This window comes from Coturnix japonica, unplaced genomic scaffold (assembly GCF_054131305.1).
Source record: "Coturnix japonica strain WE unplaced genomic scaffold, WE-NBRP24 Scf045, whole genome shotgun sequence".
Taxonomy (NCBI): domain Eukaryota; kingdom Metazoa; phylum Chordata; class Aves; order Galliformes; family Phasianidae; genus Coturnix; species Coturnix japonica.
Window position 1 is genome coordinate 2,426,046 of NW_028188948.1, and position 25,271 is coordinate 2,451,316.

The window sequence follows — 25,271 nt, forward strand, 5'->3', positions numbered from 1 at the left end:
CCCCTTGAAAAAGGCAACTGAGCAGTTTTTGTGAGACCTAACATCCTGAAGATCCAGATCCAGAGCAATCAGATATGTCTTTGCCCCATTGCACAGGCTGTCACAGCAGCTGGCTTCAGGGCCTTAGGCAAAAAAATCTCCTTGGTCTTCAGCAGGATGCTGTGGAAGGAGTCTGAACTCAGATGAGTTCCTTAAAATCACCCGTAGAGTTCTCCTTCACATTTCTGTAAGGAGTTCAGATGCCATTTCACTGTCTTCCTTGGGATAAGTCAGCTTTGCTGTGGAAATCAGTGAGGCAGGCCATATCCTTGCTAGTTGTTCTGCAGAACCAACCTGCTTGTTCCTGTTGGCTGGGTGAATGGGATTTTGGAAAGATGCTTAATGTCTTTGAAGTATTTTTCTGGTTAAATATTGTTAATCGTCAGAACTATTCAGTTCTTAAGGTAATTTGTGGGTTTCTTTTTTTCTTTCTTTTTTATTTTTTATTTTCTTTAAATCCATTAAAGGCATGAAGTGGAAAAAATTCTTTGGTTCAAGATTATTCAATGTAATTAGAACAGTGTCACTCATCTTAGTAAAATCCTCTATAAAAGTGTTTTGTTTTTTTTCCCACTCTCGTTAAAACTTAAATCCATGATAAATAGTAAAAGATACAAGTTATTGTTCATTTACTCTGTACCTCGCCATATAATATATTCCTAGAAATAGGAGGCTCTTGGTTTTAGTTTTATAAGTTGAATGCAGCTACTGCTACTATAGGTTGCTGCATGTATGGGAGGCCTGGAAGTGCTTTCTGCTGGTATCGGATTAACTACCTCTGTAATGTATGAAATCCTCATGTAAAGGATGGCTGTGCAAGAAGTGTGGCTGGGATGTGAAATATGGATTCACTGGACACCATTAGGCAAGGCAAGCTGCAACGTTATTATCTGCTTGTAGATTGTCTTTAATACCGGAATACATGTTGAGCATCCTTCTGGCCATCAACCAGATGCTGATTGTGACTTGCTGATTTCTCGATTCCAGCTTCAGCCATGACATTCCAGGCTATGAGGAATAAGTTATTCTTACTACCAGTGCTCGGGATGATAAAGAAACTGTTATTGTTTTTCTTCTTCTCTGCTTTTGTCTTTAATTTGATTGCATAAAACCTTATTTTTCATTGTCTATTTTGTTCCTGTAGATCTCATGGTTCAGTGGAAAAGAAATCATGGGATGCTGCTTCCTTCTGCAAGCTCATCACTTTAAATTTTGATCATTCGAGTTAGTATTATTTCAAGGACTGTTCATTAATTAGGATTTGGATTGCCAAATGTGACATTGTGCCTTGTGTAATCATGTATCAACATATCAATGACTGTGCTGTTCAGCAAACTCTAATAGCCATTTTGGGCAGATAAAAATTACAATAGAAATTAAAAGCAGATTTAAGTAGTTTTATGCTTATGCTTTATGCTTATGGCTGCATATATCTAAATTTTCCAAGTGTTTCATTTGATTATTCTGGACTCATCTATTATTATTGAAAGATTTTTTCCCCCCTTTTCTATGCTTCTCATGACTTTTTTTTTTTTTTTTTAAGTATCACAATTTGTTCCTCTCTCTGTGTGATGAAGAGACCTCCTCCTAGTTTTCTTCACAAAAGTTTGGCTTGCTCTCCACTTGAATCCTAGGAATGAATTTCATTTGTAGCCTGAAGATCCATAATCATTCTTTGTCTACATAGCTCACACCCTGTCAGAGGCTGCTGTTTCTTACAAATTGCTGAATACCTGCAGTGTTTTGCCTTCTTTCTGTTTGTAATGATTGTGTAACAGCTTCCACCATTCCCTAAGTGCTATTACTGTAGTCTGTTCTCAGTTTGCTGTGCTCAGTCTTGCACTTCAGCAAGCCTTTGATATTTCCAGTTGTCCCATGTGAAGTCTCCAACAGGCCTGATTTTACCTACCAAATACCCATTTTCCTTGGCTTTGTGAGTTACCACTCATCTGACAGTCTCTTAGATGGAACTCTATCCCTGTTCCTTAGTGAGGTTGGTGCACCTGGCTGGATTGCCAAAGAAGTTTAAAATGAAACTATTATTTGGAGACATTTCTCCCGCTGTGCCATAAACTGAGGTTTCCCGTGAGCCCATGAGAGGTTATTAACAACAGGCAGTCATGGAAAAGTCTGTTTCGCAGGACACAAATAAGTTCTATGAAATATAGTCCAGTACATTATTATTACTGTGGAGCAAAGGAATCAGGTTTTATTTGTATGATCTGGAAGCTTTGGTTTTTGGCTGGATAGAATGACTGGAAGATACTGGGAGAAGCTAAATACCAGTAATAAACACTCTTCTTTAGTGCTTTGAGCTTGTATTATATTTTTCTGTATGTTTGTCTGTTTGATATGATTGTCATAACTCAAATCCATTTGTTCTTAGGTGTTTAGGAACTGCTGTGAGCAGCTACAAGTATCATCCATTTATTTGCTCTCCTACAGGAAGATGTGTAAGAATACGAAGTTGCCTGAAAGAGACCTTTCCTGAAGTACTGATTTTGGTTCTCACTCTACAATGTGACAAAGCCACCTTCCTAAGACCTTCATCTACAGGTAATATAACATCAGCTGAGTCCATGGTGCTGCTGTTAGATGCAGCCAAATTGAAAATGTATCATAACTAACAATGCACATTGTACATCAGCATACTGAATACATGCATATGACACAGTCTGTAGCTTGGGATCTCTGGATTCCACAGGTTGGAGTATTGGGCACCATCACAGGTTGTTTACTCACCTGTATGTAATGTATGCTCACTATTTAGCAAATATGATAAATCTGGTATCAAGTTCAATGATATGGTTGGTTGAGAGAATCAGGCTCAAAGAAGAAGAAATGGTATCAAAACCAGCTGTATTCTGAAGTGCTTTTGGGGTCCTACAGTTGATAGTTTCTGAAGTGCCCAAGCAGCAGGTTGTTTTTGTTTACTTTAAAGCTTGTTGCCTTCTGATTATTTTCTTTCTCTGGTCACTTTTTCTTAAAGGGAAATAATCTGAGTACCAGGTTTACCCACTGTATTTGTTTGTGCGTAGCTTCTTTGCCTTGTTCATGTTTTTGCTTGAGGGGAATGTTGTCTTTGGACTGACTAGGTACTTAGATATTTCTCCTATGTTAGACAAAATATTGTATCCTTTACAGGGTGGGGAGTGCTACCATTTAAGACGATGGAATCAGTCTGTTCCAAAACTGTTTTATATGCATTAGGATCAAGTTAAAGAAGTTTTTTTTTCTGTTGCTATGACCAAACTGTTTCGGTAGCTTTGGACCATTTGCATCCTCATCTTTGTATATTGTCATTCTGAAGTCAGTGTTTCTACTGCAACACTGGAGCTTTTACAGATTTTGTATTGAGAAACTCTTCCTCAGTCTGGGAACGTATTTCTTGTACAGTCCAAATTATATTCACAAATAACTTGCCTTTGTGCGAGCCCCTACCACCTCCGTGCCTCAGCATGCACCGTACTTTTACAGGATGAATACATTAAAATGCTTAGGCATTCACGGCTGACATTTGTTCTGTTTAATTGAAATAATTTCATCACCTTCTAAACTAAGCTTTTATGACACATCAAAACTTTGGAACATTCTCTTTTCAATTATTTATAAGCCTTACAATATATTTCTAAATTTCTAGTTTAGTTGTCTCAAATCATGTTTTTATGTTTTCTCATAACAGCCTGCTCTTCATCTTAAGAATGCTGTCTAACCTCTAGCTTTCTAGAAAATGTGTCTCCTATGAGCTGTAGGATGAATACACAACACAATCCACTCCATTAAAATGCACACACCATAACAATGCTAAGCTTTTGATGCAGGAGTGCTTTCAAGAAACCCGTGTTTCTTTGTGCTATAACATGTCCATTGCTGAAAGTGGTCTAGTACCTAGAGCTGCCTAAATGAAGATTGTGTTGTAGCTCGACTATATTACAATGACAGTAAATGAAGGACATATCTTGTATTCACTTACCGTGTTTTTTTTTCCAATTTACTGAAATCATGGAAGTATTTATGGTTAGGTTACCTTAACTGAATGGTATATAAGCCCACTATATGGTGGTACATCTATTCTAAGAGTCTGTAATTGAATAAAGTAGGAAAACAGGGTAAGAGTTTATTGACAGAAGAGTGGTTCTGTGTTCACAGACTTCTGCACCATCTTGTCTTATTAACTGAAATGTTGTTTCCCTAGCATATAGCTGTTCTATGGTTGTCTTAATCATTTTGCTCTGTAGCCTCTAACAGCACCCTCAATGTGCTATTAGCAGCAGGGTCGTTCTGTAAATGAATAAGACAAAATATCTGTTTTTTTTTTCCTTTTTCCGGTGAAATTTCTCTGCCTACACAAGTTCTGTGTCCCTGGGAGCTGCAAGGAGTCAATCTTTGGTTCAGGTTGGGAGGAGTTTTATTTCTTTTTTTTTCTTCCTCCTTTTTAAATGTAGTTCAGCCAGCCACTTGGAAGGTGAAGATGAGATAGCACTGAGGTTGTCTGCAGACTCAAGTCACGAGGACTTGTAGGCTTCTCTCTCTGCTCACCATATAGTGTTGCAGCGGGCACTTCTTGGGATCCATGATGAAGGTGTATATTTGATTCTAGTTTCAGTGCTTTTCTCTTGGTTTCTGAAGCTGTGTTCTTGCTAAGCAGGAAGGTGTTTTTGTAGTGTTAGAATTAGCAATCAGTGTTGGAACTAATACCTTTGCTGTGAGCTGGGCAAGAGCGCTTCAGAAATAGCGCGTGGTTGTCATTAAATGCAGTGAAATGCGGCAGGGTCTTCTAAAAAAATTAACTTCCAGGATTTCCTGTGGAGCTGACTATTTTCTTGATCTTCATGTAAGTGCTCAGAATTAGTGCTCATAAAAAGATTTTAGTACTAATCCTCCTGTAGGTTCCTTTGAAATACAGTGTTAACTTTTTTTTTCTTTACTCCCGTAAAAGTTCTTAATGTGCCTCCTACGCTTCTTTCAGTGAACACACAGCCTCTGATTTATTAATGCACAACGTGTCCCAGAAATCAGTTTAACTGATTCCCATCCATCATTCAGCACCATTTCTTCTATTATGTTGCAGAGCAGGTGTCTTTGAAGCCCTATTTTGTATACACTGGGTGATAGTTCCGTCTAACTTTTCTGAAAAAGAGATAGAACTCACCAGTTTTATTATTTATGATTGAAGGGTGCATTAGTAAGAGCAGAGCCAGAAACCTACTTTCCATAAAAATGTTGAATACTGTTTTTCAGAAGCTGCCTTTCATTTACGCTTCTTAAGTTTTAGGAAATAAATTTAATGATCAAGAAAGGACTGACAAACAGTTCAAACAATGTTTAAGGCCAGGTCTGTGTACAAAAGCAAGGTCTGCAATCATACATTGTGCATTACAAATTAATCTAAACCGGAAATGTTATTTCTTGAAGGCCTGGAGCAAAGATGATATTTATTCCAGGCAAGTACCTTCTGTTCTGCCATGTTGTGTCTGTCCATTGCTCTTAGCTGCCTGTCATCTCTGCTGAATGCAAAATACATTGATTGTCACTTCTGCCCTCTGACATTATTGAAGCCTAAATAGAAGGATGTAGAGCTAGTATTTGTTATGCTACATCAGCCATAACATACTTCCTGTACCAAAACAGTCTCGTAGTCTCTGATGTTCAAAAGTAAGCAATGTCAGGGAAACAAAGACATGCCCATCACTTGGGGACTTGTTTTATTAGCCTCCTCTAGCTAAATACTCCCTGACCTACATCTGGAGCTTGTCTGCAATTAGGAAATAACTATGTCTGCTGTGTTGAGCAAATCAGGAGAGAAGCTCTCAAAACAAGTGAGCAGTGGGTTATGCCTAAGCTGGGGATATTTAAGGCAGAATCCTGAAGTTCACATTCAAGCACGGAAAGTGAGTGACGTGGTAACTTTCTGGTGCGCAATCCTACACCCTGGTCAGAAAGGTGACTGAAAGCAGCCCTCTGTGGGTTTGCTGATGGAAAAGCTGAGTTACCAGACTTTGATCCATAATCAGCACCATTATTCAATGAGACGGTTGGGATGGCCCATGTTAGAGTCAGGCAGTCTCTAATCTTTAAGTAGGAAGTTTGCAAAGCCTTGGATCAGTTACATTCTGAGTAGGAATAAGCTCTGTTTTTTTGTGGGGATTGAATATCAGTAAGACTCCAGCAGCAGGGCTCCCCTTTGCTCCCACAGTGAGGGGGTGTCCACAGCTCTGTACCTTTTCCCACATTTCATGGTGTCAGTGTGGAGTTTTTAACAATCAGCAGCACTTAAGTTAGCTAAGAGGCAGGCAGTGTGTTGGCACTGCCAAGAATGTCAGCAAGCAGTTTGTGGCCACCCCACATAATTGACACATCAGTGCGTTATTCAGAGTTTGCTCCGTACAAACTGTTAAACAATGAGTTAGGATTGCCAGCAAGGATAGTCAGTTTGGGAGTATGAAAATGTGTGCATCAGCATCTCTGAAATAAGAGAAGAAGAAGCAGCTTTGAGTCTGGGAAAGATTTACAGGTAGGCAGCACCCACTTGCTTTAATTAAGACTGAAAGAGAAGAGCTGAAGGTGACCTGTAGGGGTATAAATGAAGCTGGTGTGTGTAGTAGCAGAATAGGGATTAAAAGACCTGAGGAAGGGAACTGACTATCAGTGTTTGCTAGTGAGGAAGAGGAACCTGCAGCTTTTGGATGAGTACAGAGCTCTTCACTATTCAGTAAGAACCCAAACAGATTGAATGCAGTTTCCTCCTTTCTGGCTAAACAAAGACTGATGGAATATTACAATAAACTTCAGCCTTTTACTGCTTTAGTCAGTATAAAATTATAGAGAACAGGTCAGCCCTGTGAGTGCAGAGGAAATAGGTCAGGGGTAAAGCATATGAACAATAGCATCTCCATTTTCATAAGATATGTTATTCCTGTTTTGAGGCAGATTCTGGTCTTTGTGAAGTGCCAGAGGGCATCTGTTGTGAACTCTGGAACAGGTAGATGAATGGTGGCTGAATTTAACTAATATAAGGAAGCCTTCATTAACTAATGAACTGAATAAGTACAAAGAGAAACTGAGCTTGAATAACTCAGCTTCTCCTCTGAAAAGAAGAGCAATGGCATGGAAATCAAATAACATACTCCTTACGTGGGAATAAATTTCTGGCCAATCAGTCCTTGATTTGTTTTCCAGGTTGTACCCGTGCTGGCAAGCTTCATTTCTCATGAGTTGCTGGTAGTTGCTGGCTCTGGGATTCGTGGGTGGTTTATGCCAGAAGGTGAGTCCCAGTCTTGGCATTTGAGCTTTGTGTTCCACATGCAATGTAGCTGTCAGCATTTGGGCTCATGACCTTATTCTGACTGACATATCCTGTCCTATGCCCTGGAAAACCCATATGTGCACAATCCACTGTCAAACAGAGTTCATAGAGAGGACACGTTATTCATATAAACCTTGTTTTGAAATCTTTGGTCTTGGCCCTTTTCCTGTTTATCTGTAAGTTTATTTACAAGACTGCTCTGTGTCCATTTGTGTCTAGATGATAAGTGACAAAATCAGATCTCACTTAAGGCTTACACTTGTTTACTTCTAGAAGATGGTGTGATATAGGTGCTAGGAGAGGTGAATCTATTGCAAAAAAAAAACAAAAATATTTCATTCAAAATTGAGCTTAGATACTTTCTTCTTGTAGTTCAGACTCTTTTACAAGGAATACAAATATGCAATCAGGTAATAGTGCAATCAGTGTCCTAATCAAAGTCAGGGGTCACTTGCTAGATGATCTCTTTGTTTGACACAAGTAGTAGGTGGCCAGATAGATAGTAGAGGACAGACAATTGCTATAGATAAAGAAACAATACAACCAAAATCAATTCAAACTTTTTTACTCTTATGACAGCAATATGAGTCATGCTGAAAAAACCTTCACAGCACTCCTTTGTTTGTTTTTTTTTTCCCTGGTAAATGTTTCAAAGGCTGAATATGAAATTTGGGTACAATTATTATTCCATTAAAAATAAAGATGTACTGCATCTGATTTCACTGTGTATCCAAACAGTTTTTAACTTTTTTTTTTTTTTTTTTTTTTCCCAGAACAAAATTGCACCAAGTAAATTTGTGCTAGAAACTTGCACTTAACACAGGAAATAAACATTATTTTCTGGGCTGAGTGTACAGATGCTGCTGCTTTGGTACACGTGAAGTTCTTTTGTGTTTTATAGTCAAGTGTGTGATTTTTTTTTTCCACGTGGATGTACTTTTCTTTTGAAATGCCATAAAAATGAATTTTCTCCGCTTCCAAACAAAGATCAACAAGTATGTGATGCACTGACATGTCAGCAGTTACACAGGATAATTTTCCATGAAAAGGATGCTAATTAAACTTGAATCAAAATGAATTTGAACTAGAACTTGCCTTCTGGTGGGTGAAGCATGTAACAAAAGTAATAGCCTATGAAAAAATGGGACACGTGTATGAAGGTTTTTCTTTTGTGGTGTGGCACTCAGGAAAATACTCTTCATGTTGTGGAATTTCACGGTGCAGTGGTTGGTAAGTTTCTCTCTATTTCATTCCCCATAGATACTCTTGAAGCAGAACTGCTGAGTCACAGCCTGCACCAGTGACGGAGCTCCTGGTGGGAAGGCAGGGCCTACCCAGGGGAGCTTAAGTGCATGTAATGTGTCTGAGTGATTGGAAGGGCTGGAGCCAAGATCTACCCTTTCCAACACCTCATTTGAGGGTTGGTGGTGAAGGTGAGGATATCTTGTTGGAGATTCCTGTATACCTGAGGCCTTCTCAAAGTAAGTAGCTACTTTTCTTTATTTCTGTGTCTGCTGTGTTTGAGCAAATCCTCACTTGTTGCAGCCTGTGATCTTGCTCCTCTGCTGTTGTAGTTGTGCTTTCTGTTGTGTTACAGCCCTAAATTGTGCTCTTAGTCTGTGGTAGCTCTATGGGCTTTTTCCAGACCTTATTTAAAAACAAATGGAAAATGGGCAAAGTGGGTGTGAGAGTCAGATGAAAAAGTTTGGGTTTCACAGTGTCAACAACATGTATTGCCTCCTTTGGATTCCTTGACAGGTGACAAAAGATCAGAATTTCTATATTCTTCGCTGCACTATTTGTTACAAGGCTATACTACAAAAGGAGAACTGTGGTTTCTTTTTCCTATTTCCATTTCTTTTCTTCCTGTTCATTAAACTTCTCTTTGTAGAACACAGTTTATCAACTGGATGTATATGAAAGGATGCAGCCTTTTCAGCCAGAAATTTGACTCAAGCACTGCTGTTGAGAGGAGAATGCCAGTTGTGCTTGACAACTTAGTACTCTGTTGAGTGTGGAGTAGCTTTTGATTAGTTTTAGTTTTAATGTAGGCATTCTGCAGGTGAGAGGAGGTTCATGTAGAATCAAGGTAAATGTTTTTGAAAGGCTGTTTCATTTGATCAAGCAGCAATAATAAACTTGCAATTGTTGCATATATATTTCTAGGCAAGTCAGTAATTTGCTTCCAAAGTGATTTGGTTATGTTTGGCCACTCGTAATGAAAAGCCTTATTCTGATTAATCTACAGCACATGTCAATTAATCTCTTGTGTAAGACTGAACTATAGTGCCTAATGTGGTTCTTCAAAGTGATAACCCTCTTATGCTTTGCTAAAAAAGTACTTGTCTTTGCAGTTCTGAAATAGATTAAATTAAATTTCACATTGTTGCTGTGAAGAGAGGAGGTAGGAAGAGCCCAGTCTCATAGAATCATAACTGGAAAGCAGTTTTGCTCTTCATGAACACTCTTGTAACCTCACTGTACTAACCTATGGGCAGAACCTAAAGGAAATGACATAAAATCCAATTTAACTTCAGACTCTTTCATTTTATAAGCAAGAAGAATTTGTGAATCTGCATAGATGCAATTGAACAAAATATGTAATGCAAGCCCTTTTTCATTGACTTAATTTAACCAATTTCAGCCACGTGTCAAATCACATGAGGGGGATGCTCTAGAAACTAGTAAAGTCACAAACCTCTTAACTAATCTTGTTGATGCTAATTTAAATTCTTGTAATAAATTTCTATTATAAAAATATCAGAGGGAAATAGGAAATGCTGGTACATAATGCTCAGGAGATATGAAAACTAGTCTGATTGGCTGGGAAACTTGTGCCTTTCAAAATTCCACACTTACGAGCAGTCCTATGAATGTTTTGGTCAGTTGCTGGCATTTAATGAAACCTGCAGAATTCATGGCATCTGTAAGAGTCCCACATTGCATTAGTTGATGATGGGGCTTGGGCCAACAGGCTCAGTGTCTCTGGATGATGGATCTCAGGTTGAAAATCACTGTGCTCGCTCACCCTTCTGATCATCCTGGACGTCAGATTCATGGGAAATCAAAGTTGCTTTGTTATGCTCATTTCTGAATGGAAACGCTTTGCATGCCTCTCATGTCTACATCTGGGCTTTGGGTCAGATGCTTTGCACACTCAAGATTTCATTCAGTAGCTGTGGCAGAGTGCATCATGTTAGGTTTTCATTCGTCAGTCCTGGGTGCTTGAAACTGTAAGGAAGAGCCATTCTCACAATATGAGTGAGAAACCTGAAGTTGTGGGGTCCTCAGCACATCAGCTGCAGCTGACTAGCTAGTTAAAGATAATCTGGTCTTTCTAATTTAAAAATGTAGTGTAAGATGATAAGTTAAAGGGAACACTGTTACGGTTGTACATGACGCTAGAATAGATTTGTCCTCAGTGCTGTTACAAAACAAGTCTCCACAAACAAATATTAGTGTCTCATTAAAGACTGCTTTATTGAGAGCATAGTGAACAATGGATATTTAAGGTTATTTTTTGAGAGCAGAAATAATTTACGTTTAAAGAAAACTTTGACTTTATTTCTTGACCATCTTAAGCTATAAATCTTAAGCTGTGTTTTACTTGCTCTGTTATTACCAGAAATGCAGTGTAGTAAAACATGAAGTACTCAAACAAAACCCCGCAAACATTATTGAAGTCTTATATGGGCACTTAATGTTGAAACATCTTTACTACCAGTTTATAGACACTTAAAATATCATTGTCCTATAAGGTCAATTGCTCTTGCAACTTCACTAATGGCAGTTACACTGCCTACCCTGTATTGCATTAAATCTTCATGTACTTATTTAGAGTCATGTGCTTCTTCCACTTTCAATGCTCTTACATATGTTATAGGAATCAGAACTTTTAAAGCAGGCTTTTAAAAATCGGATGTAACTTTTAAATCATATGTGCCTTCCTTTTGTTTATTTCTAGAGCTGTTAGAGACACAAATGAAAATGCTTTTGTAATATAATTGATGTCTGACTATAACATGAATCTTGTCATATTCAACTTTTACCTCTGTTCTTGTACTTGTATCATTCTGCTCTTTTAGCAGAATTGAAGAGGATAGTGTCTGGTCTTGATAGCTTGGGTACAAAAAGGGATCTATGGCGAGTCCTAAATGAAATCATTTATCTGCTTTAAAACTATACTTCAAGGACTGTTATGCCTTCAGCAGAGATTTGCAGGGGAGGGGAAGAGATCAGAAGGAAAAACTGAAGCGATGGGTCATCATGACATACTTGCGTACAAGCATCAATAAATACACTTCTTAGGGGCAGTTGCTGGTACGTCTTCCTCCCAAATATGAGTACAGAGGTATGGTGTCTGCCAGCACCCACTGGGCAGCTCAACACACAGCTACATGCCACACACACTCAGGAGAATGCACAAAAGGTAATTTATGTAGGCATAAATATATGTACCGAGAATATAATTCCTTAGGAGCAGGCAAGCTGATTGTTTGATTCAAATTGTTTCTTAATTGAAACACAAAACAGCTCCTCTTTAATCTTCAGAGTACTTGAAATCATGTCTAGCTGGGAATATATGAACAACAGTATATGAACTGCATCTTTGAGGAATGATGTCTCTACTTTTTTCCAGTAACAGATGCCATTTGGATTAACAAATAGGGATTCTCCTCACAGCAGCAGTATCTGATGGGGTTATCAAATTCTCTGAAACTAAAGAGAATGTGACAGTGACATCAATCAGATGTTATTGCTGCACATACAAATTCATTTGCTAGCCCAAGTGGTAGTTAATTTTTGTGCAGCTGGGAAATTCCTTTCAAGATTTGGTAATAGCTCAGCAGTGTGTATGAGTGGATTTGTATACATAAATGACATATATGGGTGCTATGGCAGCAGTACAAAGCCATACAAATCTGGAGCTGTTTGTTCCTGATTTGAGGCTTTCCATCATCAGAGCTTTGTCTTTTTGGCCTGTGTTAAACATGGGGCGCATAACATCAAGTTGAAACTTGCCGTGGTAGATTCACAGATGTTTCACCTATGTATTTGTTAAATTAAATGTAGGTCTGTAGTGACAAATTTCAGTCTTGATTAAACCTACGTCGGATTATAGTCTGGTGCTGCAGTTTTCACGTTCATTTTGTAGTGGAGTAGGTATCAGGCTTAAAACCTTAACTTATATCCATAATATTTAGAGGATGTTCAACACTAGACTTCTGTTATAACACTGCCTTTATGGTTTTAAATGGTAATTGCCCTAGTGGCTATTTTATGCACTCAAGTATAAGTGCTCTATATGTGTATAATACCTGGATTTAAGAGTTGTCTTTGTTCAGAGCCATATCAGGCATAGCAACAGCTCCTGTGGGTCAAAAGCTTTTGCCTTTTGAATACCCTCCGTGCCTCTCTGAGTTGACCTTCTCTTAGGAAATAGGTTCACAATAGGGCTGAAACGTCCTGCATGCATTTCTCATTTCGTAGTGGAGCATTGCAACTGCTATGTCCTCTTGGGCTTTGAGCTTTGAAGAGCTCCTCTTCCTTATGGCTGCTTTTAGACAAGAAAAAATATGCCAGCAGACTCTATATCTGTGCGTTAGCACTCCATGTACTGCATTCCCTTTCTGGGCTGTTGCATTAATTTCACAGTGTTTTCCAATATCTAGTAGCTCTGAATCAAAAGAATCTTGGTCTTTTCTGTTTCTAGTAGTTCTGGATTTAGAACAGTCTAGAAATTAAACGATGTCCTAATCTTTCCTTAGTGGCAAATGAGGGAAGAGTACTTGTCTGTGTGGGCATGGCCAAATTGTGGCACTGGGACTTACAGTCCTGATGTTAATCCATGGAGAGAACATCCTCCTATCCACACTGTTATTGGGCCATGAGAAATTAGTTTATTATGAACAGGATTTAGGAAAAAAAATTAATGAGGTGTCATTAAAATATATATATATATATATACACATATATATTTTTTCTTAAAGCACCCTGTAAAGTAAAAGCATGAATTCAGTTTGTTTGTGGAGCAGAGGCATCTCGATATGTATTCGCACTTGTTAATGAAGGGGGACAGCTGCCTGGAGATGCAGAAATTGTAGTTGAAAGGAACTCTGAGAAACACTTATAAGTGTATGTCTATGTATTTTTAGATAGTCTTTTGTACAGATTTGTATCTATTCACTGTAAGAGAAACGCTATCCTTTTACAGTCTCCATTGAGTGGTATTGGCTTTGAAAGGTATATTCCACCCCTGCTTTGTTCACATATGCACATTATTTCTATTTTAAGGTTTGCTGTGAGTAAAAGCAATCACTGGGTAGGATTCATCTCCTTACAACTCTGTCTCTTTAGAGTAAGTGGAGATCACATCAGGACAGTCAGTAGATTCTCGAGTGCAATTCCTGCTATCTTAAAGCAACACTTAAATAGGTCAGATTAATTGTGCCTGAGAGGTTTATTTCTTTCCACTGATTATGGAGGGAGAGTAGATGTTTGTATCACAGTCATCAGCTCTGAAGCTCAGTGATGTGCATCCCACCTGTGGTGTCAGCACAGAGTGGTTCCTGCAGTGAGGTGCTTCCCATCTACTGGCCTCCCGCTCTGCATTTCTGTGGTTCTGCTTTCCTGCACACCAGTATGATTTTGGCCTTGACATTAGAGTTCATAGATGTGAAAATGTAGTCTCCAGATGTTTTAATTCTGCCTGTCAGCACAAGAACCACATTCTAAAACACTTCATTTGACATAATGCATAGGAGAGAAGTGGAGGTGCTGTAGGAGACTTTGTCAAATGGGTCCTTTGCTGTTACAACTAGGGCAAGTTAGCCCTGTTTTGAGCATGGTTGGATTATGCAACCTCCAAAAGCCTCTTCCAGTCTGGTTAATTCTATGACTCTTCATCCAGAGTTTTTCAAATTCATGGTTATTAGTGGCAGGTTTTAAGTTGGGCAATCTGTCTTTTAACAGGTCATAACATAGCAGCCAGTCTTGGGCCTGTACCTTGCTATCTGACCTATTCCTGGGGCTGGATGAGGAGAGCTGCCTGGATTTTCTCCATGAAGTTAGGCAGGATCTTCTGTAGGTACTCAGCAGAGCATTGCTTGGCAAACTTTTTTTCCCCTTTCCTTCCTCTACAAAGAATAAGTATATAGAATAAAGTGAAAGAAGATATTTTTCTGTTCTGCTAAGGCAATTTTGTAAGACTTGGCGTGAGTATCCTGGGAGTCTAAGCTAAAGATGGTGAACATATGAGAAAGCCCAGGAGGAAGCACAGAGTTTTAGTTTTCAAACCTTACTCTTGGATTGCTACAGTAATGTAATGAAAGGACATTAAATGAGCTGAAGTTATTAAACCCTAAAGGTTACAGAGTCCTATTGGGGGCCACATTCAAAATGTAATTAAACCAAGTCCAGATATTTTAATTTCTAGCTGGAGATTTACACAACATAAGTAAATTCTTCTTCCAATTCAAAACTTTATTGAAAATAAGCTTGTTAATTTGTTTATTTCTCTCTAGCAGTAACTGAATAGACATTGTTTAGAGCCACTTGGCTCTAGTAAAACAGTAGGTACCAGTATCAAAGAGTCATGGTTCAAATCAGATCATGTATCTGGGAAAACAGATGCTTGCACTCTGCTATTAAAGTCTCACTCCCCCAAAACCATGTAGTCTGCAAATGGTTATCCATTCTGATCCTCCAAGGCTCTCCCTGCCTGTTGTTCCAGATGGTCCATTGCTGGTATAATGCTCTCCATTACAGTGTGTGAGAGAACAGTGGTCCTAGAACTGTTAATTCTGCTTATTAGGAATATAGGATTACACTTATAAGAGGTTGTTTCCATCTAAAACATTCCGATTTCATTGTAAAATGAACTTGAGTGAGTTTAACTCTTCAAGAACACTATCTTTAAAAAACAAAACACAAGAACAACAACAACAAAAAGTTCACCAAACATGAACACCACTGAGAAAAATCCTTAAAACAAGCCAAAATCCAAAACCAAGGACATATCTTTATGGATTTGACTTGGCTTCCTATTGCTGGATTGGCTCAGCTTTTAGTAGTCCCTTCTCTCCTTCTGTCTGACTAGCTGCTCTTCTCTGAAGGAGTCGGATTGGCTCTGCTATCTATTTTCCTCAGGGAGAAAGCTGGCATGTGGTTCATGTGCCTTGTGCTGCAGTTTGCAGGTCTGTGCTGGAAAGCTGACTCTTGAGATTACCTGGGTGAAAAAGAAGACGTCACTCCCTCTGCCCCACATCAGTTTATTTCTTGGACTAATTCTGTGACCTGTTTGGGCATTGTGACTCCAAACAAGTTTATTCATGAAACACATCTTGAGTGTGTCCTGTGACTGCCTTGGAGCTGGGAAGATGATTTGAGGGGGCAAGAAGCCAGCAGTCTGCCTTGGTGAGTTGTGCGCACACTAGCTAGGGTTTGAGTGACCTGGAATGATCAGGCACTGGCAAGGTATACCTGGGTGCTGTGAAAAGGTGTGGATTAGAATTCTTAAGGTGAGGGGAGACTCAGTCCTAAAACTCGCTCCTTGGTTGTTTGTCTTGACTGTTGGAGGCAACGGGCTGGCACTGAAAAAATGCTTAAGTTTTAAATTCAGAACAAAAACCTGCAGCAAGCCAAATCACCTTATTTAGAACTTACTAATTGCTTATAACTTTGCTACATCAGTGAAGACATTAGTTAGAAGCAATTGTGGGGCAAGGAGGAAGATAAGAACATGTTTTTAAGACTGTCTTAATATTCAGTCGTACTAAACAAGGTTGCTATGCTTGAGACAACAAGAGTAGAGGAGAACTGCTGAGAGTTGCTCTCCTGCTGGAAGGTGTTTGTGTTTGGAAGTACAAGCACTCTGCCCAAGAGACAGCGGGCTGCAGGCTGGCGTAAAAGCTGCTTCAAGGACAGAATCCAGTGAGAATGGTTTGTATGCAGGTGGAGGAGAACATGAACCTTGGGCACCACTCTCCCTTTTTTGTTTTGTTTCTCTACTCTGATAGGGTTGTGTAGGGCTGGGCTTCTTAGAGGAGTAACTGTATTAAAGACAGCAATTCCTGAAAAGGTCAATTTAGGATACCTTCGTCTTGATCGGTAAACAGACAAAAAAATAGATGTGTGAGTTTTGCACTTGAATCTCGATGAGCAGGAGGCATGTGGTAATGTGTGAGAAGAGCCTCAATGTGCAGAGCAGCCCAGAGAGACCAGTTCAGCAGCAGATCGGGATGTGGGAGTCAGACAACGCTCCCACATTAATTAATGAGGTGAGGAGAGAAATAGAATCACGTGTTTTCCAAGTTTGTTCTCCAGAGAAGATTTATCTGGAAAAGCTTCTGTGTTGATTTAATGGAGATGTGCACACTATGAGGTGTTTGTATGAACAGTTCTGAGCTATTTGGATGCATGTCCCAAAAGCAGAGTAGGGCAAGCAGTGAGAAACTTCTCCCCTGCTTTTTTATTTGCTTACCTTATTTCTCACTGAACGAAGGTGCATTGGGTCTGAGGGCAGTGTCTGAGCCAGTTATTCCTCTGTCCTTCCGGGGTACAGTGCCAGTCCCTGCCTGTTCCCTGCCGGGTGTTTCCTGAGGGAAAACTGAATGAGGAGTGGGGAGTGAAGAACCTGTTTCCCCCAGGAGAGCAGCTCAGGGATTTGTATTGAAACAGGCCAGTGATTGAGCTTAGTCCTTAACCAAAGTGTTAATGCTGGCAGCTTGCCTGCACAGTATAAAAAAAGAAGTAAAAAAAAAGGTAGGGGGAAGGATGAGGGTGAAGATGTGGATGGAAAAGAAAACACAGCAGCCTGTACAACCCATGCAAAAGAGACAAAATGAATGTGCTACAAGGAAGGCAAGCTTCCTGGGTGAGGTCAGAATGGAGAGGGGAGCAGGTCACAGGCACAAGCTTGAGAAGGTTAGCTTTGAAAAGCACTCCAATGGCTTTTTTCTGTGCTAGGGAGCAGCAGCTGTTGGTTGTGCCTCTGCTGAGGTTGAATTTTGATCTACTTCAAGCTGCAGTAAAAAAGATGCAATATCCTCTGCAAAATGCCTGCTGAGCACAGAGCTGGGTTTGCAGGGATTGCATGGGTAGATCAGTCTATTGGCTTATTAGCTAAAATGATCAGGAATTGCATCACAATGGACTATCGATGTCCCATAGCAGCTGATGGCTCTGAATTCTCATCTCTTCTCTTTGAATATCTATTTTATGTATGTATGTATATATATATATACATACATACATGTATATAAATATAAATTTAAGTTTCTTCATAAATTTTTAGGATACAGTGCACTCGTACCTTGTAACAATTGTATCTTCTGAGATAATTGTGCCCTTAATTTTTTCTGCTGGTTGTTTCTTCTAGGCTTGCCATCTGTGGGACTGGCAGTCCTCAGTGGCTTCAAACATCCCAGTGAAATTTGATCTGATCTTTCCTTTTTCTTTGTCTAAACAAGCATGGTCTAAACTAGTTGGTTCAGGGTGCATGGCACACAGAGCATGCTTGACTGAGAGTTTCCAGGCAGGGTGAGGATCCTTATGAGGAAAATCCATTCTCTTCAGTGAAAGCTGCCTTCAGAGCCTGGGAGCCCTGGGACAACTGCAGCCGTGCCTTGCAGTAATCTGGTAAGCAAGAGAAAGATGAGGCTGATTGGAAAATAAACCAAAATGATACAGTATTTGCAATGGATAGCTTTCCTCCTGTCTCTGCATATACTGAAAGTTTGTGCTATTTGATGATGCCTCTCCTTTCCCTACCAAATGTTTTACTGTTTTGCTGCTTGCTCTGAAGCTCTAGCAGAGACCTGCTGTGGTACCTAACTTCTAATCTGAGGGTCAGCAGGTTGGGCTCATTCAACAGCAAACTCTGTGGTCACTAAAGTGTCACTGATGCCATGTCCCGAGATACATCCCAGTAAGGTTTTCCAGAAGTGAAAAGATGACAGTTCTGACAAAGGCCGATGAAGTGGGAATTATCAAAGCAATGTAAAAGGGGAGTGTGTTCAATGAAGAAAAGAGAAGTTTCCTTTTGGGATTGGGGGAAAGGACTGAAATGAAACGAAGCTTTCTTGTAAATATTATAGAGAAACTCTTTGCTGGCTTGGCTGAAAGACAAAGTTAGCATGAAGTAAACCGGACAATGAATTGTACAGACAGTTGGATAGGCAGGCCTTGGATTTCTTCATAAAGACCATTTCCTGTGTGTTGTTAATCCTGTTGATTTAAAAACAAAACAACAACAAAAGGTTTCCTTAATTGTCCAGAAGTTTGCTGGACCCAAACCTTGATGGCTATTACGTATTTTCCACAGATTGCACAAATCTAAGTTTAGTTTGGATGTCATTCTAGCTGACTCTTTTTCAGCCATGCAGTGGAATTTGAATGTGGGTTATTATAGTGGGTCCCTTTTTCCTTTACTGACAATTTTCCCCGCGGTGTAATCAGTCTGTGATAAGTTTTGATTCTGCGTTAACTCTTGTGAGATTGTTTTTATGGATTCATAAGGAATCAGACCTTTGGAACCTGCGTTAGCAGAACAGAAAAACTTTTCCTCTTGTCCTCTGGATGCAGAAACGTCGTGTCACCTAGAAAAAGTGACACAGTAATCACAAGCTGAATGTGAATTTGCAGAAGAGGGCTGTTGTATGGTCCTTAGCTTAGAACTGCATGATGCTTCTTTAGAAGGGAGACCCTGAGGAGGCGTTCAAAATGGAGTACTTGATATGCTTCATGTAAAAACCAATGCCTTAGTGGAAATCATGTGTTGCATTTTAATATTTCTGGTTTTGCTAAGGGAGAGGAGAAAAAAATAATCCAGGTTGCTATTTCTAAATGAGTTCTAGCGGTGACCCATACAGTCCACCTTCTTCTTTTACACAGGCACACAAGGGATCTCTCACAGTAAAGAGTGCTAAGTTTGCATGCTTAAATTTAAAATCCTGCTTAAATAGAGTTTAACTAAGACCTTAACTCTCTTGACATTAGACCTAATAATTATTAGGCAAAGCAAGTACTGTCTTTTATTAAACTAATGGGTAGAGTTGGAAGGAAAAAAAGACAAGCTCCTGGGTGTAAAAGAATTTGTCTTTTTTTTTTCCCCCCCCAACATCTCTTAGCGAGAGGTGGGGAGAATGAAGTATTTTCTCTTTCCATTCAGTGCTTTTCTTGCCCATGTCCTTGATTGACCATAACTCTGTTATATACTACATTATGAACTATTGCTGTTCTGTGGTTGTGTGATTAAAAATGAGAGAGGTCCTATTGGGGGAAGCTGCAGTCTGACTGGGACTAGACTCCATGGTGAGGTGCAGTAAGCAAAGGAGCAGCATCAGGAAGAGACAGTGAAAAAAGCATGTTTACAAAGGTCAGTTCTCCATGTGGTTTTGGTTTTGAAGACCAAGTACGTAATGCAGTAAGCTTCAGAAGCTATCAGCAGCTTCTCCTAGCTGACAATTCAGGTACTGGGGATAAAAGAAGTGATTTTGAAGGAACTGATGAAACTTGTGAGGTTACATGTTAACATCCAGTAGATGTGAGCTCCCAATTGCCAAGCTGGCCTCTGTGTTCTTTCATTTTTTGAGGCCTGTGGCAGATGTAGGAAAACATGAGGAATTCTGACCTGTGAATTAGGTTGGGATCTTTAATTAGGCAGGGAACACTTAGGAAAAAAATTGGCCTGAATGGGGATTTTTGAGCAATGAGCTGATTCGAGAGGTTCAGGTTTGATATCCTGCCAACTAAAGTTTTGCATTAATACTCAGGCCTCTCTTGCTGCGTGAAGTAGGATGAAATCTGTTTGGGTTTGCCCAGTTTAGCAACATTTTAACTGGTACAAAGCACATATAAACTGTCTGCAGGCTGCTCAGTGTCCCTGACTCATGCTGGATACAAGCAGCAGTTAAAGTTACAGCATCCCATTCTCCAGCTATGCCTGGTCTAACAGGGCAATATCTGCTTGAGACTAAGAATGGTGTGGGTCTTCCTGGCCAGTTGGAAGAAAGCTTTAGCACGCAAGCCTGGATGTGGAAACAGTCTCGTCTGCAAGAGTAACTCATTTCCATTGTTCTGAGACCTCATTTTCTATAATGATGTGGAAACACTGCTAATGAATTTCAATTCATGTTCATCAGATCTCTTGGATTTGATCAAATATAGGCAGGTCTAGTATAAGACTCAGTAAAAGGGGATTTAGTTTCTCAATAGCAGGAGTTATGTTCTCTCTATTGCCCTGTATTATCCAGCATCAGAACTAAGCTTGGTAGAGCCTGTTGCAAAGGTGGAATGTGCTTAGCTTAAAAACTAGGTCATGGTCTGAGTAGGCAGCGATTAATATCAGGGTTCAGACCATGTGTAACCCATTTCTGTGAAATATTTATATTCTCAAGAAGGATTTTATCATGGGAGGATTTCCCAGCAGGTTAGGCATATACCAATGTAGCCTTCATTTTTCATGCTGTGATTTAACTGGGTCTATTCAAGAAATGAGTAATTGCTACATCATTGTGATTTTTTGCTTTATCTTAGAACTGCAAGTTTACCTGTTGCCTACAGGGTTCTAATATGAACCTGGTGAACCACGAACGAAATGCTGTTTTGGAATGTAGCTGAAATTAAATCTTGATGTGGATCCTTTGCATGATTTCTAGAATAATGTTCTGCAGGGTATCCCATAACACTGCTGTGATTCTAACACTTGCCTGTAAGAATGTTTCCAATGGCATCCCTAACAGCGACTGGGAATCACTGTATGTTTTCATCTGAGATGTGTACTGACAAAACTTTTAGAAGAGTGTTTTGAGAATGTGATCATTTTCTATCACTTCTATTTTCTTGGAGTGTTTGCTGCTAACTGTGATCATAAACATAATAATAAGAAAGCAAGAGGATGAAAACTGAGACACAGGCAAGATCCACGTACTCTACCTGGTGCTAGTATTGCCTCGCTATGAGAATCATTGTTCTCATCAGCCACAGAAAATGTAGTTTAGTTTTGTCTTCTCAAGCTTATCTACTTTACGCAAGCAGCTCTAAGACACCAGGCTGAGTCATGCCTGGTATGCCTGGTAGATGAGTCTACTTCATGCAGTCATTTAAATTACAGTGCTTATCCCTTTCATAGCATAACGAGTCGTTTTTTCATCTTTGAAGTGCTTTCAGACTGTTTGCTCTTAGTTCACCTAACACCTGAGAGACAGTGACTGAGAAACGGAGGTTAAGGGGCTTGCTTCAGGCACAGAAATAGTTGGTGTCTGGGCTAAATTCAGGTTTCTGTACACTTGATTCCCATTCCAGAATTAGGAGCCTCCATTTAAAAGCCAACTAAAGCTTATATCTCCTTTTTGTTTCTTTACTTTTTTAAAGGGTAAAAACTATTTTGTTGCTCCACTGCAGCAACGCTAATGCAAGTTTTAATGTGGTAGCTGTAAGAAGGTATTTGTTACAGGTGACAGCTTAGAGTTTCTCATAATGACAGCTCCACACAAATAATAATCCAGTAGTTCTGTGTTAGGGTTGTCTGATGGCAACAAAATTCTGAGAATCAAAGGTATGGATGTAATTAGGAATCTTGCTAATGATTCTGTGCGTTTTTGTTTTTTCCTTCGCAATGAAATGAGATTCACACAGATTAATTACTACCTGCTATAAATAAACCCTGAGAATGGCAATCTGCATCGCAGTGGCAGAGGGTAGCTGTCATTTAATATATCACAGCTTTCCATGCACCTGTTCACCCGGTACTGTTCCTATGGCAACTACACTTTATAAGGGAAGCTCTGCATAATTAGCATGGATCGAGGTCTATATCAATCAGAATAATTTGGAAGAGTATGGAGAGCCCAAAGGAGAAGGCAATGCTACTTGTCTCAGTAGGGAAGGTATCAGACCTCTGCTGCGTGCTACATAGTGAGGCAGTTACTAGGAGAATTCAGCAGAATTAGCAAATCTGAGGAAGCCAAATTATACAAAACAAGAAACTTTATCTTTTTTATTTTTTTGGTTATGAAACCATGTTAGAATGAGCTTTGAAAAGTGAACAAAGACAGAAAACCAAACTAAAACAAAAACCATGCTTGCATAGGAGGCTTTGTTGCAACTTAGGACATTTCACAGAGTGCACAAGTGTTGTCAGCCTGGGGACCAGGCGGTGATGGCCAGCACTGCTTGTAATGTCCAGCTATGCCTTTTACCTTATTGATCTTTGTTTTTTGTCAAGACCTGCCAGACGCATTTCAAAGTGACAGATGCAGATGTGTGACCCGTGTTGCCTCACAATGCAGCACATTAAATGTAGAACAACAGCTTTAACTTCAGTTTTATTTTTTTTTCTTGGCTGCTGGTGTCAGAAATGTCACTTAAAAAAAAACAAAGCTCAATGATTTTATAAAATGCCTATAAAAAGAATAGTGCTGAAACTGGGAGAGCTTTGTGTCTGGTTGTGTGTGTGTGCACAGAACACTGTCTTGGCTTCAAGTCTCATCTGGAAGTGACTCAGTTTTCAGTAGAGGAGCTGTATCAGGCTCTGCAGCTGTATGTGAAGTATATGACTTTTAATTCACTGGGGATCCAGTTTGAATGCAAGTGTTGATAGAGCAGAATCATACTTGTGTTGTAATAAAACTTCGTAATATGAGTCATCAAAGTATCTCAAAAGAAAAAGGGAATGAGAACTTGAAAATATGTGCTCTTCAGCATTAGTAATGCTGGAAAATAATTTGAAATACAATGGGTGTTAGAGGTCATGCAACAATGTGACAGTGTAGTATGTGTACCATCTTGGCTTTTGAAGATGCAGTTACTGAAATCGGTCTAAATTTGCAGAATTTGTAGATCTTGTATGATAAACAAGGTAGAATCCTTGGGTGATACTGATTTGTGTTACTTCATCATTGCTGAGTTCTGCATTAGGTGACAGGCTGTAGGAAACTCCTTTGCTACATCTGAGTAAAAAGTCTAGGAGAGAAGGTGCTTTTTTTGCTTCTACTGGTTCTGGATTGGGTACTTGGTGGAGAGGCCTCCACTAATGCTATATGTGATTTTTTTATATTTTATTTTATTTTATTTTATTTTATTTTATTTTATTTTATTTTATTTTATTTTATTTTATTTTTCCCAATGGGGATGATGGTGGGAGGATTCTTGACTAAAAAAACTGGCATTGCATGCCTCTGTAACAGAATACAGAAAAGATACCCCTCTTAGGTTCTGTGGAGGACAGGGCAGGGACTTGAGTCCTTGATGTCTTGAGGGTTCCTTCCTGCATGGTATCACAGCTTCAAGAGGCAGAGCTTTGGGTGCCTTCCATTTAAGCAGGTGTCTGCAACGCTCATTTTGGAGAATTAGTTTTGAATCTCCCTAAAGAGAGACAATGGAAAGAAGAGCTGGGGTGCAGCCTTAGCTGCGCTCATTCCAGCCTGGCTTTGCACCATTACCATTGTGGCCTTCCTGGGCAGGCTCTGAAGAATAATTTCAGATATGACAATTTCCAGTCAAATAAGAAAATGAATAAGGAGCTTAATTTCTTCCAGGAAAAGGCTGCAATTGAGTGAAGTTTTCTGAGTTGCAACTTTCCAGGGAGATAACTAATAACTACATTCCCCAGAAAAATCTTGCTTTTAGGAGCAAATCTAGCTTCAAGTCTCTATTCTAAGTTAAGGATTTTAGCTCTGAGAGTAATGATGCAATGTAAGTACTTTCATAAATTCAGTTCATTTAAAAAATATATATATTCTGTGGCCCCAAAGTGCTGGATCTCATAAGCTACCCATTTGAAATTGTTAGATAAGTGAGTTTTTTTATTGTTTTTCAGTAGGAAAACATAACCTCAAGATAAGGATTGTTTGGTGCAATCTATTCAGTTTTGGAGATGTGTTCTCTTTGGAGTTCTGCCTCATTTTACTTTTGTGTAAAGGAGAACTCAGTCCTTAGCTCCAGTGGTTCAAATCTTTTCATATTTCTAATCACGTTGAAGAAAAGGGGAAAAAACTTGGCCAGAAAAGCTTAAGTAATATGCGGTCCTAAGTTTTGGAAGGTAATCTTTGTACTCCATTAAGGTTTAAGGGAGGCACAGACAGTGGTTAAAAGAAATTTCCTAACCTATGTCAAATTATTGTGTGATCTACAAAAACAGCAGACTGGACTTTTCTCAGCATGTCTGCTTCTGTTTTTTTCCAGTGTTCATTTTTTGGTTATAAAATGCTATCCTTTTTGACATCTACTAAAAAATGCATTTAAAATCTTCCTTAAATATATGACCATCCATTTATCTGTGCATCGTAGATCTATCTGAAGTAAGAAGATGAGTAAAATGTCTCCTGATGCAATGCTTTAAACAACTAGACTGAAGCAAAGATTATTTCTAAACAGATAATTTACTGTTTATTAAAGGGACTAGATTGGGATAGCAAGAAAAGGTCCTCTAGATCTGAATGTATTAATAAGGAAAAAGCCCACTGTCTTGTCAACTTCTGTGTCTACACCACCAGGGATGCTTCAGTGACAATTACTGAGAGATAGTTACTCATGGAGATTAAATATAAGTTTACTTCCCTCTTCCCCTGCCCCATCCCTCCTGAGCTTAGTGGTATTAGAATGGACCACTGTCATCCAAAAACTTGAGCGAAACCACTGAATCATTCTATATGTGCGTTCAGAAACCCCTTTAACTACAACAGGCTTTAATCACTATCTATAAAAGAAATTGAGAAGAAATGGAAGTCTGGTACGTGTGTTATCAGTTCCCAAAGCTAGCCAATACACTTGGCATAAAAATACGTTCATATTCCAGGCTTACTTTCAATGTATCTTGCTGAAAATGAAGAGACTGTACAAAACCATTCCACCTTTGAGCTTACAGCTGATTTATGTAAGGTAGCAAAATGGGATCAAAGGTGTCCTGATGTGTCTTCTAGATTGT

The 25,271-nt window shown here is 39.3% G+C and overlaps 1 protein-coding gene across 3 annotated transcripts in view; it reads left to right on the forward strand.

Moving 5' to 3' along the window:
* The window catches only part of LOC146752465 (uncharacterized), a 126,132-nt gene that overhangs the window by 28,488 nt on the left and 72,373 nt on the right, over window positions 1-25,271 (forward strand). For all 3 annotated transcript variants that reach the window (XM_085531815.1, XM_085531816.1, XM_085531817.1), the window contains exons 2-4: window positions 2,485-2,595; window positions 7,219-7,303; window positions 8,606-8,826. The gene's annotated coding sequence lies outside the window, so the exon portion shown is untranslated. The remainder of the gene's footprint in view (window positions 1-2,484; window positions 2,596-7,218; window positions 7,304-8,605; window positions 8,827-25,271) is intronic.